This window comes from Vulpes lagopus, chromosome 23, assembly GCF_018345385.1.
Source record: "Vulpes lagopus strain Blue_001 chromosome 23, ASM1834538v1, whole genome shotgun sequence".
In the NCBI taxonomy this organism is placed as follows: Eukaryota; Metazoa; Chordata; class Mammalia; order Carnivora; family Canidae; genus Vulpes; species Vulpes lagopus.
This window is the reverse complement of record NC_054846.1, coordinates 13069696-13085127: the sequence shown is the minus strand read 5'-3', so window position 1 is coordinate 13085127 and position 15432 is coordinate 13069696. Positions and strand designations below refer to the sequence as shown.

Here is a 15432-nt window from a genome sequence, read left to right as displayed (position 1 = left end):
CAGCTATCAAAGAAAATCTTAGTTACTTCCAAGAACATGTATTTTGTCTGTACTACAAAATTCTACTGCATTTTAATTTAATTTTTGTATTCTTTTATACAACCGAGGGGGTGAATTATGTGGAATTTACAGTGTAGGCAAGAAGTGGAACTTCAGGGAAAAGGGCTATGCACTTGTTTTGGGGTGAAGCAAGGAAGACCCCTGACTAGAAGAAGATAGAAGATAACAGGAATAGGAAAAGTTAATCAAGAATAGTAAAGGAGGGACCCCCGCATGGCTTAGTGGTTGAACATCTGCCTTTGGCTCAGGGTATAATCCCATAGTCCTGGGATTGAGTCTGGCATTGGGCTCCCTGCATGGAGCCTCCTTCTTCCTCTGCCTGTCTCTCTCTCTCTTTCTCTCTCTCTCTCTCTCTCTCTCTAGCTCTCATGAATAAATAAAAATCTTTAAAAAAAAAAAAAAAGTAAAGGAGATGAGTTTTTTTCCTGTTTGGTGATACTATGGGATTACATTTCTTCACAGGAAAATCCTGAAGCACCACTTTTGAAAAATGTTGCTTCTGGGTTTAAGAAGGTCAAAATTTGTAGGCAGCCCTCAGTCTATGTTTTTAATTATAAGCAACACAAACTAACTCTGGTTAACAGCAAAAAAGGAATTTATTGAAAGATACAAGATGGACTTGCAGCATCACTAAGAAGGTTAGAAACCCAGTTCTAAAAGTAGACAGGAACTGAGGGAAGGTGCACAGCCAGACCACAGCCAAAGTCACACCATGAAACCTGTGTGATGAGGATTGTTCAGCCCCAGTGCCATGAACACTGCACCTAGCTCTGCTGACATTGGTGACCTCCAAAATGGTTCCACTGGTACTCCTGACCCTGGCTAAAGAAGCAGATGTTGCTGCTACCCACCTTCCCTCCCTGCCCCCTGCCAAAACAAAACAAAACAAAACAACCCACCCCAAAATAAAGAACTTCTGTCCCAGCTGCTAGTCACAGTTTTGGGAAGTACATGTGATTGGCCAAGCCTGGGTTATATGCCCACACTCTAGTTGCCAGGGGGACTGGGGAAATAAATAATTGGGGTTTCTATGTTGGGAGTTAGGTCCCTCCTGTTGGCACCAGCAATTCTCCGAAGTAGGAAGGGGGTTTGAATGCTGAGTAACACTCTCTCTCCTACCAGGATAGATACTTACAAAATAAATTGAGAGAAAAAACTAGAAAAGAACACAGGACTTGGAGTGAGAATAATAACAGCAAAATTATTGAATACCCGCTGTCTTCTGTGTGCCAGATACTATTCTAGGCACTTGGAATCTATTGGTAGGCAAAGAATGGAAGCAGGGAAACAGGTAGGTTAAGTTCTTGGAATAATCCAGTTGTGAAGTAATGGTGATTTGGACCTAGGTGGTAGCAGCTCACCTACACTTCCTTAGCTATAGGTAGCCAGTAAGTTACTTAATTTTTTTTCTCTTTTCTTTTCTTTTTTCTTTTTCTTTTTTTCTTTTCTTTCTTTTCTCTTCTCCTTCCTTCCTTCCTTCCCTCCTTCCTTCTCTTTCTTCAAAGATTTTTACTTATTTATTCATGAGAGAGGCAGAGACAAAGGCAGAGGGAGAAGAAGGCTCCCTGGAGGGAGCCTGATGTGGGGCTTGATCCCAGGACCCTGGAATCACAACCTGAGCCAAAGGCAGATGCTCAACCACTGAGTTACCCAGGCACCCCCATTTTAAGATTTTATTTATTTTACAGAGAGAGAGTACATGTGAGCCGGGGGAGGGGCAGAGGGAGAGAGAGAATCTCAAGCAGACTCTGCCCTGAGCACAGAGCCCAACTTGGGGCTCGATCTCCAGACCCTGAGATGTGACTGAGCCTAAGTTAAGAGCTAGACACTCAACTAACTGATCCATCCAAGTGCCCCCCAGTAATTTCCTTGTTACGGAAATTTAATATGAATGGAATCACATAATATGTATCTTTCATGACTGGCTTCTTTCATTTAGTATAATGTTTTCAAGGTTTGTCCATGTTGTAGTATATATCAGTGTGACATTCCTTTTTATGGCCAAATAATATTCCATTGTATGAATTTACCACATCTTATTTATCCATTCTTCAGTTGATGGCTATTTGGGTTGTTTCCACCTTTTGGCTATTATATGCAATGCTGCTATAAACTTCATGTACAAGTTTTTGCATGGATATATGTTTTCATTTCTCTTGGGAATTACTGGGTCACATGATATGATTAATTATTTGAAGAACTTCTGGACTTCTTTCTAATTTAGCTGCACCATTTTACATTCTTACCAGCAGTATGTGAAGCTTCCAATTTCACCGCATCCTCACTAAAACTTAATATTACCTGACTTTTTTGAATCTAGCCATCTTAGTGGTTGTAAAGTAGCATCTTATTATGGTTTTGTTTTCCATTTCCCTGATGACTAATGATGTTGCACATCATTACATGTATTTACTGGCCATTTGTGATCTTCCTTAGAGAAATGTCTATTCAGATCCTTTTGCCCCTTTTTTTATATTTTAAACATGATGCTGCATTTTTTCCCTGCTAGGAAACATGCATATTCATCACTCAACAACTGTTTTTAAAAATTAATCATAAAATTAGAAACTTTATACAGGGTAATTTACTTTTAGGCCTTATTGCATTTTCCTGTCTTCATGGCTTTTGTTCTTTTATATTCTTTGACCATTCCCTTGCCCTTCTTTCCTACCTAGCCAAATTCTAAACATCTCTCTTCTGAGAAGCCATCTCAACCTCCCAAAGCTTATGGTGTTTAGGCCTTCTGTAATATTTTTAGTTTTACCATAATATAATGTATTGCTTTGACACATACTATTGGTTTTCTATGTAATGAGCATTGCCTTTTCTTCTTTACTAAACATTTTTTTTTTTTACTAAACATTTTTTGAGACAGCAGTGTATCTTACCAAAAAAATGCTCCTCTTCCCATACTCCCTTGCAACTAAAGGAATGGAAAACTGTTCTGATGAGTGAGATGTAAGTAGAAGACTAGTTTTGAGGCTTGTAGGAAAATGTTTACTTTCCTGGTAAAGGCAAAACCCCTTACCCTTCTTTTCCATCACATGGACATGAGATCATATTGTAATTCTACAATAACAAGCGTTAGGATGAAGACCTATTCCTTAATGTCAGAGCTTGAATAAAAGGTTTGGATCTCTGATGGCATTTTGAGATGCTGCATTAACCTTGGACTGCCTAACATCTGGACTGTTTAATCCAGTTTTAGTTAAGTATTCTGTTATTGTAGCTGAATGTATTCTAAATGAATGAAATTGCTTTGAAAACTTCTTTTACATAAATGTGACTTAGATTTTTTTATTAATTGCCTATCATTTTATAACAAACTGTGTACTCCAAAACTTTGGGCTCAGAGAAACAAATGCTGATATTTCACAGTTTCTGTGGATCCGGGCATGGCTTAGTTAGGTACCTCTGGCTCAGAGTCTCACATAAAGTTGTAGTCAGACAGATGGCCAGAGCTGCATTCTCATCAGAAGCCTCATCTGGGAGAGGATTTATTTCCAAACTCAACCATATGGTTATTGGATTTAGTCCCTTGAAGACTGTTGGACTAAGGGGCCTTGATTCCTTGATTGTTTTTAGATGGAGGCCTCCCTCATTCCTTATATCCAGGGCTTCTCCATAGGACAGCTTGCAGTATGGCAGCTAGCTTTCCACAGAGCAAATATGTGGGGAGTCTAAGACAGAAGCTACTAGGTTCCTTGGCAACTTAATCTTGAAAGTGACGTCTCTACATCTGCTACATTCTGGGTTGTTGGTTTTTTCTTTTTTAAGATTTTTATTTATTTATTCGTGAGAGACACAGAGAGAGAAAGAGAGAGAGAGGCAGAGACACAGGCAGAGGGAGAACCAGGCTCCACGCAGAAGCCCGATGTGGAACTCGATCCCAGGACTCCGGGACCACGCCCTGGGCCAAAGGCAGACACCCAACCGCTCGCTGAGCCACCCAGGCATCCCTGTGCAAAACATTTTATCAGACACTGGAGGTAATTTGTAAAACTAGAAGTCAAGATTCATGATTTTTAAGAACCTGTAACGTGTGCTAAAGATATTATACACATGAAAGAGTGAAATTAAGAGTGAAAATTGTAATATGAATTGTGAATGAGTGGTAATTAAAAGTGCTGCAAGAGAAGTTGGGATTTATATAAAGATAGAAAGTACTCACTCAGTGTTGCAGTGAACCAGATTCCAAATTCAAGGTTGCTTGGAAGGAAGAGTTTATTCAGCCAAAGTAAAAGGTTAGCTTCCTTTTGAGTTTCTTATTAATTACTTCCAGGTTAGAGAATGGGGGACACTCTAAGTTTTTTTTTCTCTCTCTCTCTTCCTCTCCCCATCTCCCCCTCCTTCTCCCTCCGTCCCCCCTCCTCCCTTCTTTCTCCTTCCTTCCCTCCCTTCCTTTTCATCATTCTGTTGTGCTTTGGTTCTGTCCGTGATTCCAGTTATGTACAGGAATGTATTCTTCTCTTGAGAATGGACATTCTTATAGTAGATCTGAAAATTAAATCAAGAAACACTTTTTTTTTCTCCCTTGACTTTAGGTTGTATGTATTTTTTTATTATTATTATTTTTTAGGTTGTATGTATTGATCATTATTAAAGACAGTCTAAAGCCTCATGGTTATAATTTATGTTTCTCTTTAATATTTTCTAAGATGGCAAATAACCCATCAATTGTGTGTGTGTGTCGCATTAACTGCTTTGACAGATATTACTATATGCCTGCTCTGTGCATGCAGTGTGCTGAGTTCGTTGGGCAATATGAAAATACTAGAATATGGGCAGCCTGGGTGGCTCAGCGGTTTAGCACCGCCTTCAGCCCAGGGCCTGATCCTGGAGGCCCGGGATCGAGTCCCACGTCAGGCTCCCTGCATGGAGCCTCCTTCTCCCTCTGCCTGTGTCTCTGCCTTTCTCTCTCTCTCTCTCTCTCTCTCTCCCTCCCTCCCTCCCTACTCCCTCCCTCTCTCTCTCTCTCTCTCTGTTTCTCTCATAAATAAATAAAATCTTAAAAAAATACTAAAATATATGTTTCATGTTGAATAATTTATACTGTACTTAGTAAAGCAAGATAAATACCTTAAATGATTAACTTTTTATGAAAAGACATAGTTAATTAGCTTTTTAGTTTATGTAAGATTAGTGCCAAATATTGTCTGTTCTATGGGTCCTAATTGTTGAGTTTAGAGGATGGAAGATATTTATAAATCCACATACTTCAGGGAGACTTCTTAAAAATAATTATTTTGGGCTGCAAGTTGAGTAGATTTAGATAGATGAAGAGATTCTCAAGGGGGACAGAGGGAGCCACTTATGCTGATGTTGAGAATGGCAGCCAAAATTCATTGAATACTTAGGTACAGTTTTAAGAGTTTATCTTGGTCCATTTAGGCTGCTATAACAAAATACCCCAGACTGGGTAGCTTTTAAACAACAAAACTTGTTCTCTCATAATTCCGGAGGCTGGTCAGGTAGGAGTACTCTCCTGGGTCACAGGCTTCTTGTATCCTCAGGTGGTTAAATTGCTTAGGCATCTCTCTGAAGCCTCTTTATGTGGTAATCCCATTCCTGAGGGCTCCAGCTTCATGACATCAATACCTCCCAAAGGCCTTACCTACCTAAGGTTATCAACATTATCTTTGGGGGTTAGAATTTCAACGTCTGAACTTTGGGGGGAACACAAACATTCATACCATGGCAGAGCTTTTGCATGCTTTCTAGCATTTGACTCCCCCCCTCTTTTTTTTTTAAGATTTTATTTATTTATCCATGAGAGACAGAGAGAGAGGCAGGCAGAGGGAGAAGCAGGCTCCATGCAGGGAGCCCAATGCGGGACTCGATCCCAGGACTCCGGGATCAAGCCCTAGGCCAAAGGCAGGCTCTAAACCACCGAGCCACCCAGGGATCCCCTAGCATTTGACTCTTAATGACTGCATGAGCTGTGGGTATTATTAACTCCACCTGTGTGAAAAGACTGAGACACCAAGAGGGTAAATTTAAGTTGCCCAAGGTGACAATATTAGTAAATGGTAAAGCAAGATTTGAATCCAGGCATTTTGACTCCATATTCCTTCCACATAACCACAGTTAAACAAAACTTTAAAGCAAATAATGTTCAGTGGATAGTTGGTGACCAGTTTGGAAAGATGTTGGGTTTTGTTGTACAGTAGTAATGGGAAGATAAGGTTGGAAATTGTATTGAGGCCCACAGTATGGGATGTCTTAGTGGTTGGTTGGATTTTATTATGTACATCAAGCAGGGGAAGTTGAAAATGTATATTTTTATTTATTTTGCTGATGTAATTGCTTTTAAAAATTAGATTATAAACTTAGAAAATAATGTTGTTACATTGTGATATTAAGCAAAAAACTCCCCCTCTGTATAGATGAGTAAGACCTTATAAATGTTGCTGACAACAATGCAATATGTAGTAATTTATTTCTGCATGGTTGAAATAAATACTTGGGTTGGTTGGAAGAAATAATTGTTAAGCTAGTCTCTAAATAGCTATGACGTAGATACATTCCTGGGCCTTTTCACGTAAATTGTAACTTTCTTGGGCAAGAAAAACTTATATGGAGCTGAGGGTAGTGGTGCATGGTTAAGTCTGCTAGTTCTTCTGAAATATATGCAAATATGTTATGCTGTTTGGATGGTAGTAGAAGCAACTCTTTTGATTCAACAGAGAATAGAAATAATTAGATCTTTTTCTCAGAAGTTTTTGTTGTGAATTTTTACATAGCTTCAAAATTAATTACATTATGGGAACTCCCCAGTGAAGTGGCATTTCTGTATCCTGAAGAATGTATAGAACTTTTTAAAGGTCAAGAGATTATTTTTTTCTTCTTGATAACTGTTTCAGGAGTTTTGGCTAAAACTTGCTGATTTTTCCCAATATGATAATGATTTTAGTCTGTGTGTGTATGTATGGGTGTATGTGTGAAAGAGAGAGAGAGAGAGGGCAGCCCGGGTGGCTCAGCGGTTTGGTGCCTGCCTTTAGCCCAGGGTGTGATTCTGGAGACCCAGGATCAAGTCCCATGTCAGGCTCCCTGCATGGAGCCTGCTTCTCCCTCTGCCTGCATCTCTGCCTCTTTCTCTCTCTCTCTGTGTCTGTCATGAATAAATTAATAAAATCTTTAAAAAAGAGAGAGAGAGAGAGAGAGGAAAAGTGTATATGTATGTGGCAGTGTGTGTGTGTCTGTGGTCTTTTTGAATATTTTTTGTAAAGAAAAGCAAGACAAAAATGCATTAGGATCAGCCATTCTTTGCATTATCTCCTAGTTCTCCTTTTCTTTATTTCAAATAGCTTGACTTTAAAAATGAAGGAATAATTTCAACCTCAAGGAAATGACTTCCTTTATTTTACCTTAGCTTTATTGATGGATGTAGGGTGGTGTCCTATAATATGTACTTTACTGGATATGAGCAATAATTATTGTGCTTGATATGCTAGTCATACAGAGTCACCTGGCAGTATTGGAAATAGCTGACCACTACAATTTGAAAAGCACATTTTTTAGTCTGTTCCCAAAAGGAATACCATTTCCAATATGCTTTTATTTTTGTATTCATACCCCTGTCTACCCTTCCAGGACTGCTTGTTCTGACATGGATATTTCTTTTCTTAACTGCCATAGTACCCTGAGTGTAACTCCAATCCACCACCCTGAGCTGCACTTATTAGCTTACTCAGCCCTATCACATAATCAGCCTGTATCCTCAGGACTGGGCACAGTTCTTGGTAAATGACAGATATTTGACCAGTGAGTGAGAATTAAAAGAAACAAAGGATATAAAGTTAGTTCTAATGAAACCATCCACTGATTCAGAGAATTTCATTAGTGCTGCAGCAAATCTATATAGTAGTTTTTAACTGATTTTTAAAATTTAATTAAGAGGTCAGGATTATCGAAATCATACCTTTTTAAAAATTTTTTGCTCTGCTAAGGTCTTCCATAGTCCTTTAAGTTCTGATTTGCAACCAATTTATTAGGAGTGGAAGGTAGTCTAGGGGACACATTTTCTAGAAGTAGGTTTGTGTTAAGCATTACATTTTGAAATCCACAGTAAGCTGGATTTCAGACATAGTGTATTGATTTTGGGAGAAACTAGTAGATTCTTTTATGATAATTAAAGATTTATTTTTAAACTAGTTTTTAGAAATGAGAATATAGATTATTTATTGCCTAAACTGAGTGAATAAAGAGTAGGTCCACTCCTGGACTATCTGGACAACTCTGAAATGTTTTTGCATAAAAATAGGCATTGCTTCTATTGAAATTCATTCAGTTCAGTGAATGTGTAGAGTGAATGCTTGCCATGGTAGGCATTGGGACTAATGAGAGGGACATAATCATAAATTAGGTAGTTCCTGTCCCCAGGACCTCACAGTCTAGTGAGGAGACACACATGTCCACAAATCATTGCAGCATGGTGTGTGATATGTTATACCGAAGAAGATGGTAGTATAGGGAGAGGTGAAAGTTAATTCTGCTGAGGATAGCCTTTGTGGTTAAGGAAGAAGACATTTAAGTTGGTTCTGGCAAGAATTATGGGAGTTCATAAGGGTGTTATGGGTGAAGGGCATAGTGAGTACAGAGACCAGTATGTTAAGGCAGTGGCTTAACAGAGTAGACTCAACACCCAAATTCTTTAGATTCAAATCCAACTTCTTCCATTTACTGGAAATCTCTTCTGCCTCTCTTTTCTCATATGTAAAATGTTCCTACTGTTTCCTACTAAATACAGTAGTTGTGACAACTAAGTGTGTTATATAGAACTGCTTACACAATGACTAATACATAGAAATGCTTCTTTAAAAAAAAAAAACACTACACCCAACCTGGGGCTCAAACTGAAGTCAAGAGTCACATGCTCGGGGATCCCTGGATGGCTCAGCAGTTTAGCATCGCCTTTGGCCCAGGGCCTGATCCTAGAGACCCGGGATCAAGTCCCACGTTGGGCTCCCTGCATGGAGCCTGCTTCTCCCTCTGCCTGTGTCTCTGCCTCTCTCTCTCTCTCTCTCTCTCTCTCTCTGTCTCTCACGAATAAATAAATAATTTTTTTAAAAAAAATAAAAATAAGTGTAAGTTTCCTGTTTGTTGCTTGTCTTGGTGTACAGATGGAGAACACATGCTGGCTGTGTTCTCTGAAAGTCAGGTTCAGGTAGCATGAATGAGGACAAGTGATGTTTCTGAGTGAAGCTATACTCCAAAACCTTACACAACCACTAGAAATGCTCAAGCTACAAACTTACACATGCAAAAATTAAACCTAATTTCGAATTTGAGCCTATTCTTCCTCGTAAAAAACTAAGTCACTTGAGGGATTTCTCAATAAACTCAATAGACTGAAGTAAATTCGGCCAGTTTGGATTCTTCCCGCCCCAGTGGCCCACTTTCTCTGTGGGGTGAACATCTGCACCCTAGTGTACATAGGAAGGGCTTTGGAAGAAGACTGGTGCTTAGCATTTATCCAGGCTGGCATTACCTGAAGTACCAGGGTCCTTCCATAGTCCTTTGCCTTGCAACTGCATCTCCTCCTTGGATTAGTGCACCTTTTCCTTTTCTGGAACATGGCTACTCTCACTGCCAGCTAAGGGTCCCCACCCATTCTGGGTCTGTAAGAATGAGATGGAGCAGTTCCAGGCCCCCTGTGCTCCAGATAACACAGGCAAGAGAGCTGCTGTGCACCTCCTTTGCCCTGATAGTGTGGACAACATCTGTAGGTAGGTCAGGGTTGTCAGAAATTCTCACCAGGGTTATCAGAAATGTCTACCTTTTCTGCTTGCTTCCCAGACCCTCTTCCTCCTTTCCTGCCTTCAATTTGTCATTTGGGAGGACAGAACAGGACTGATTCTGGCAGGTCTTAGAGTTCTCTGACCTAAACCTAGACTATGAATTCTGACAAAATGAAAGAAAAATCTCATGGTTCCTCTTTGCTATTATTGAAATTTGTTCATGCTCTATTGGAGCATGACTTTTTTTTTATTTTCAACTTTCTCTCCCCAAAACCTAACACTAAGCCTGATAGAAAGTAGACATTTAACCATTTGAACAAATAAATGAATGAACACATCATACAACTGACCAACTTCTAAACCATGTTCTTACCAGCTTTAAAGTTTTCTAAGATGTTTGATAACAATTACTTTTGTCTGCAAGTAATTGAATATTTGACTAATAGTGGCTTAAATGGAAGTTTATTTTTCTCACATGCAGTCCAGAGGTAGGTGTCTCTTAATCTTGATCAATGACTCAGTGGTACCAGATTTGGCATATTTATGATCCTCTTGGCCTTTCCATCATGGTCATGAGATGGCCTTCATAGCTCCTTTAGTCATATCTGAAGAATGGTATGGGAGAGGAAAAGGGAAATTGTTAGAATGGCTGTCTCTCCTAGCAGGAAAACAGAGGCTTTCCCAGAAGCTCTCCAATAGACTTTGCTTAATTCTTATAGGTTGAAGCAGTGTCACGCTGCCACTTCTATAGGAGACTGTGAGTGGAAATGGGTAAGGGAGAAAGGAAGTTGGACATGGATTCTATGAGTCAGTAAGCCAGAAGGGTTGGCTCAGACATAGTAATGTAAATAGTACATTATTTTATGGGAGTAGTAAGTTCTATAACTGTAGCATAATTGATCAGATAATAAAGTATTTAATGATAATATAGTCCATTCTCTATGACTACCTGAGTTATACAGAAAACAATCTGCTTTATCTTTGATTTCCCCCTCCTTAGACTGCAGTGGCGATGCTGAGCTGTAGTGTTATAATCAACAAATAATATGTGTTTTGATTTTTCCTGAAATATGAAAGTATTTGACCATTTTCTTTTATAATTTTTTTTGCTACTTTTGCTGTACATTTTCATTAGTGTATATTTATACTTCTATAAATACGGTCTGCCTCAGATTTTTCCACTTTATCAAATGTCAGAGGTTCTTATTTATTTCAGTTGAAAGGTTCTTCTTGACCAAAAATATTTTGTTTTAATATGTTGTTTCAAAAGATTAATCTTAGCTACACATATGCCATATAGCTCAAAATATGGCTTGTTTTTGAGGATTCCTTGTTTGAAATTGTCCTAGACATTGTTTATTAGTATTTAAAATGTTGACAGATGGGGATCCCTGGGTGGCTCAACGGTTTGGCGCCTGCCTTTGGCCCAGGGCGCAATCCTGGAGTCTCAGGATCGAGTCCCGCGTTGGACTCCAGGCATGGAGCCTGCTTCTCCCTATGCCTGTGTCTCTGCCTCTCTCTCTCTCTCTCTCTCTCTCTATCGTAAATAAATAAATAAATAAATAAATCGTTTAAAAAATGTTGACAGATTTATTTATTCATTTATTAAGATTTTATTTATTTATTCATGAGAGAGAGGCAGAGGGAAAAGCAGGCTCCCTGCCTGGAGCTCCATGCAGGACTGGATTCCCGCAGGGGGATCACGCCCTGAGCTGAAGGCAGACACTCAATCGCTGAGCCACCCAGGCGTCCCAGTATTGACAGATTTAACATATGATACCCAAAAAAACAGGATTCTCTTTGGAAAATGCAGATTTTGATGTCCAGTGACCTGGATTCAACTAACAATATTGCCATTTACTACCTAGTCAAAATTACCTACCCTCTCTGGATTTCCATTTCTTAATCCATAAAAGGGCAATATTGAAACCTCCAGTGAGATCTTGTATGTACTACATCCCCTACAGGGCCTGGCTTACTGGAGGCCCTCACTGATAACTAGTGTAACAGGTAAGTGACTACTTTGACAGTAGAGAGTACTGGGAGACCGTCTGGCTCATTGCATTTGTAGTTTGTTACCCTTGTCATTGTTTTTAAACACTTGGAGGAAGAAAAAAGAAAATGACAAAAGATAATAAAAATTGTTTGGAATGATATTACTTGCTGCATTAGTATTATCAATTATGTTCAATTTGTTAAAATGGTAGTTTTGTAGAAGTCAGTGCAACTTTCTCTCAGTAAAATTTAGATTTTTCTCTCTTGTAAAGCCATCTACCCATTTGTTACTGAGGAAAGAAGAGTAATTCCACTGTTTTCCTGCAATAAACAGAAGATCGTCACCTAATGGCATAATCACCTTATAAACTACAATAATTATGCCTAATGTTCCAAAATGGACTTCTTTTAGGAAGTAAAATCCTGAGAAGTAATATATCAAAATAAAGCTGTTTTTTCTCAGTGGAAGTTCTATCTTTTTTATATCAAACATATTCTTTTCATAAGATGTTCACTAAGGAATAAAAGCCAGTTGGAGAAATTTTAATAATCTGATTCTTGATTTATCATTTTTAGGATCTTTTCCAGGTAAGAAGAGTCTTTGATTTTTGTGGAATTTTATTTCTTTAAGCTCACATTATATCAACAAGATAAATAGTTGGCAACTTTTTATTTCTCCTCTTTAATAAGCTAAATTATAAAGCTACATAACATTTGTAGTTCTTAAAAAAAATTCAGTCTTTCGGGAGTTTTGGTACTACACTCTACTTGATGGAAAAGATTGAGAGCATCAGGTCTTAGCTTTCCCAGCTTTCACACATGGAGATGTTCATTTATTATTACATGTCTCACACCCCTACTTTCTTCACCAAGGCCACCTGTACTGAATCAGACCTATGACAACTTTGTATGCTCTCCATTGGCTTCCTCCATTGACTTTCTCATCCTGTGCTGGGCTTTTCCAGTATCTGAATATCTAACTATGAGATATCCTTAGATACAGTGCTGAAAAAGCTTCACCACCCCTTCCAACAGGCTCATTTTCTGTCACTGTGATTCATATGTTCATTCATCCAAGAAGTATTTATTAAGCTTCTCTGGGCCAAGCACTGTTTTGGGTGCTTGAGACATGTGTTGGTGAACAAAACAAAGATTCCTGCCTTTGTGGAGCTCAATTTTTAGTAGAGGGAGACAGACATCGAACAATAAACATAATTACTAAGCAGACTGTGATTCACCTATATGAATAGGTGGTGGGTATATAAAAAAAATTAAAAGTAGTGCTAGAGTTGGGGGCAGGGTACATTTAAAGTCAAGTGGTCAGAGTAGACCTTATTGAGAAAGCAAAATTGGAAGGAGAGGGAGTTAACCTGTGGATATCTTGGGAAGGAACATCCAGAGAGACACCACTGGAACAGAAAAAACAGCAAGTGTAAAGACCTTAAGAGTGCAGTAAATGTACAAAACATCAAAGAGGCCAGTGTAACTAGGGTAGAATGACTGAAATGGACTGTAGAAAGGTAGGTCAGAGAGTTAACGTGGGACAATGGCCAGACAGTGGAAGGCCATCCACATTCTTGCAAAATTTTACGCTAAGTGAAGTAGGGTGCCATTCAGTCCTTCAAGCTTTTGTGGTCTTTTTAAATTTTTTTTTAAATTTATTTATGATAGTCACAGAGAGAGAGAGAGAGGCAGAGACACAGGCGGAGGAAGAAGCAGGCTCCATGCACCGGGAGCCTGATGTGGGATTCGATCCCGGGTCTCCAGGATCGCGCCCTGGGCCAAAGGCAGGCGCCAAACCACTGCGCCACCCAGGGATCCCCAAGCTTTTGTGGTCTTACTGTGTACTGTGACACCATGCTAACCATGTTCTTGCAAATTCATGTTTCAGTTCAGAAACTAGACCATAAATAAGTTGCATGTTAATTAACATGTTCAGCAAAAGAGAAATGAATGGGCATTATTCTAGAATGAGAGAGAAACTGCAAACTCTTAATTTATTATTCTTGCTGCCTCAGTTTTTTCTCCTGGATGTCACTGTTTCTAGTGCCAGTTCTTAATGCTTTCAGGGCCTTTCTGCTGGCTTTGTAATCTCTTCTCCAGTTCTGATGAGGTTGACTGCCTTGTGGAGCTCTTGACTCCTGATAATTAAAATTCCTCTGGCCATTCTATAGTAGTCTCCTCCCTGCCTCTGTTAGCAGTTTTTCTCTCCACAGTGTCCAGAAGCTGGGGATTCTTCTGATGTGTGGTCAGAAGGTCCACAGTGGCCTAATGCTACATCACAGTGTCTGTGTCCTTCACCCCACTTCATCTCATTGCTTAGGTATTTTTCATCTCACATCATCACAAGAAGGGTGAGTGTGGTGCAGTAAGATATTTTGAGAGTAACAGAGATCACATTCACATAACTTTTATTATAGTATATTGTAGTTATTATTATTATTTATTGTTGTTAATCTCTTTTTATGCTGAATTATAAATTAAGTTTTATCACAGGTATATATGTATAGGGAAAACCAGTATATATAGGGTTCAGTGCCACCTGCAGTTTCAGGCATCCACTAGGGGTCTCAGACTGTATCCCTTGTGGATGAGAGGCAACTACCGTATTATCATTTATTACTGTTTTCTTGTTTTCACTCTCATGTCCTTCAAAATTGATTCTAAAGGATGTTTTCTCCTCCATACTATTCCCTTAGACTCCACTTTTAATATGTATAACCAATATCTGAGTAAGGTCTGTAGCTCTAAAAGAAACTTCATATTCTTTCTAGACTTCTATCTTTAACTGATTATGCCTAAGAATATAGAAAATGGAGTTTAAAAAAAAATGGAGTTCATCCTGCGGTCTGTCACTTCCACAATTTTGCTGCTTTCACGTTGGAAGATTAACTTTGGTTCATTTTACCTTTTATGTAATCCATCACCAATTATTGTAAGTTGCCTTTAGTTAGTTTACTATTTCTTATACTTGCCCTATTTTCATTCCTGTAATAATCCTAGTCTGGTGTATTCCAGACTATTAACAAGGACCTGTTTTAGATTCATGACTATAATATTTCATTTCCATTCCTTTTTTTTTTCATTTTTTCAACCATAGATCTAAGTGATACTAATAAGAGCTCTTTATAATTGATATGAAATTTAAAAAAAATGATGTGAAATAACTAGTGCTAACATGTTTAATTGATATAAATCTAGGCTTTAAAATAGTACTTCAGTCTCCCTAATTATAAAGAAGGGTTTGCATCTTTTCACCCAAGTCTCATTTTTTAAGAACTACCATTTAAGGCTACAATACATGGGACTTTAGCTTATGTAGCCTCCATCTGAAGTAAATATATATTTTCTGTGAAGGTTTCTGAAATAGGGAAAAATAACTCAAATCCAGCAATCTAGGGATTGCTAGGCTGGTCCCAGTGTTCTTAGTCCCTCTACCTTCTTGCTCTGTGCATTCTTCTTGGGAAATCTCATCTACTCCTATGACTTCCATTGCCACTCACATACCTTTGATTCCCCAGTTTTTATCTCCTGCCTATACCTCTGCACTGAGCTCCACACTTTTGAGTTCAGCTACCTACTAGAGATCTCTCCTTGAATGGCTGACAGGCAAATCACAGCCCATATGTTCACGGCT

General features: G+C 38.8%; 1 protein-coding gene across 1 annotated transcript in view; it reads left to right on the top strand.

The window, feature by feature from the left end:
• Nucleotides 1-15432, top strand: part of MND1 (meiotic nuclear divisions 1) — a 62717-nt gene that overhangs the window by 16273 nt on the left and 31012 nt on the right. The gene's annotated exons all lie outside the window — the stretch shown is intronic.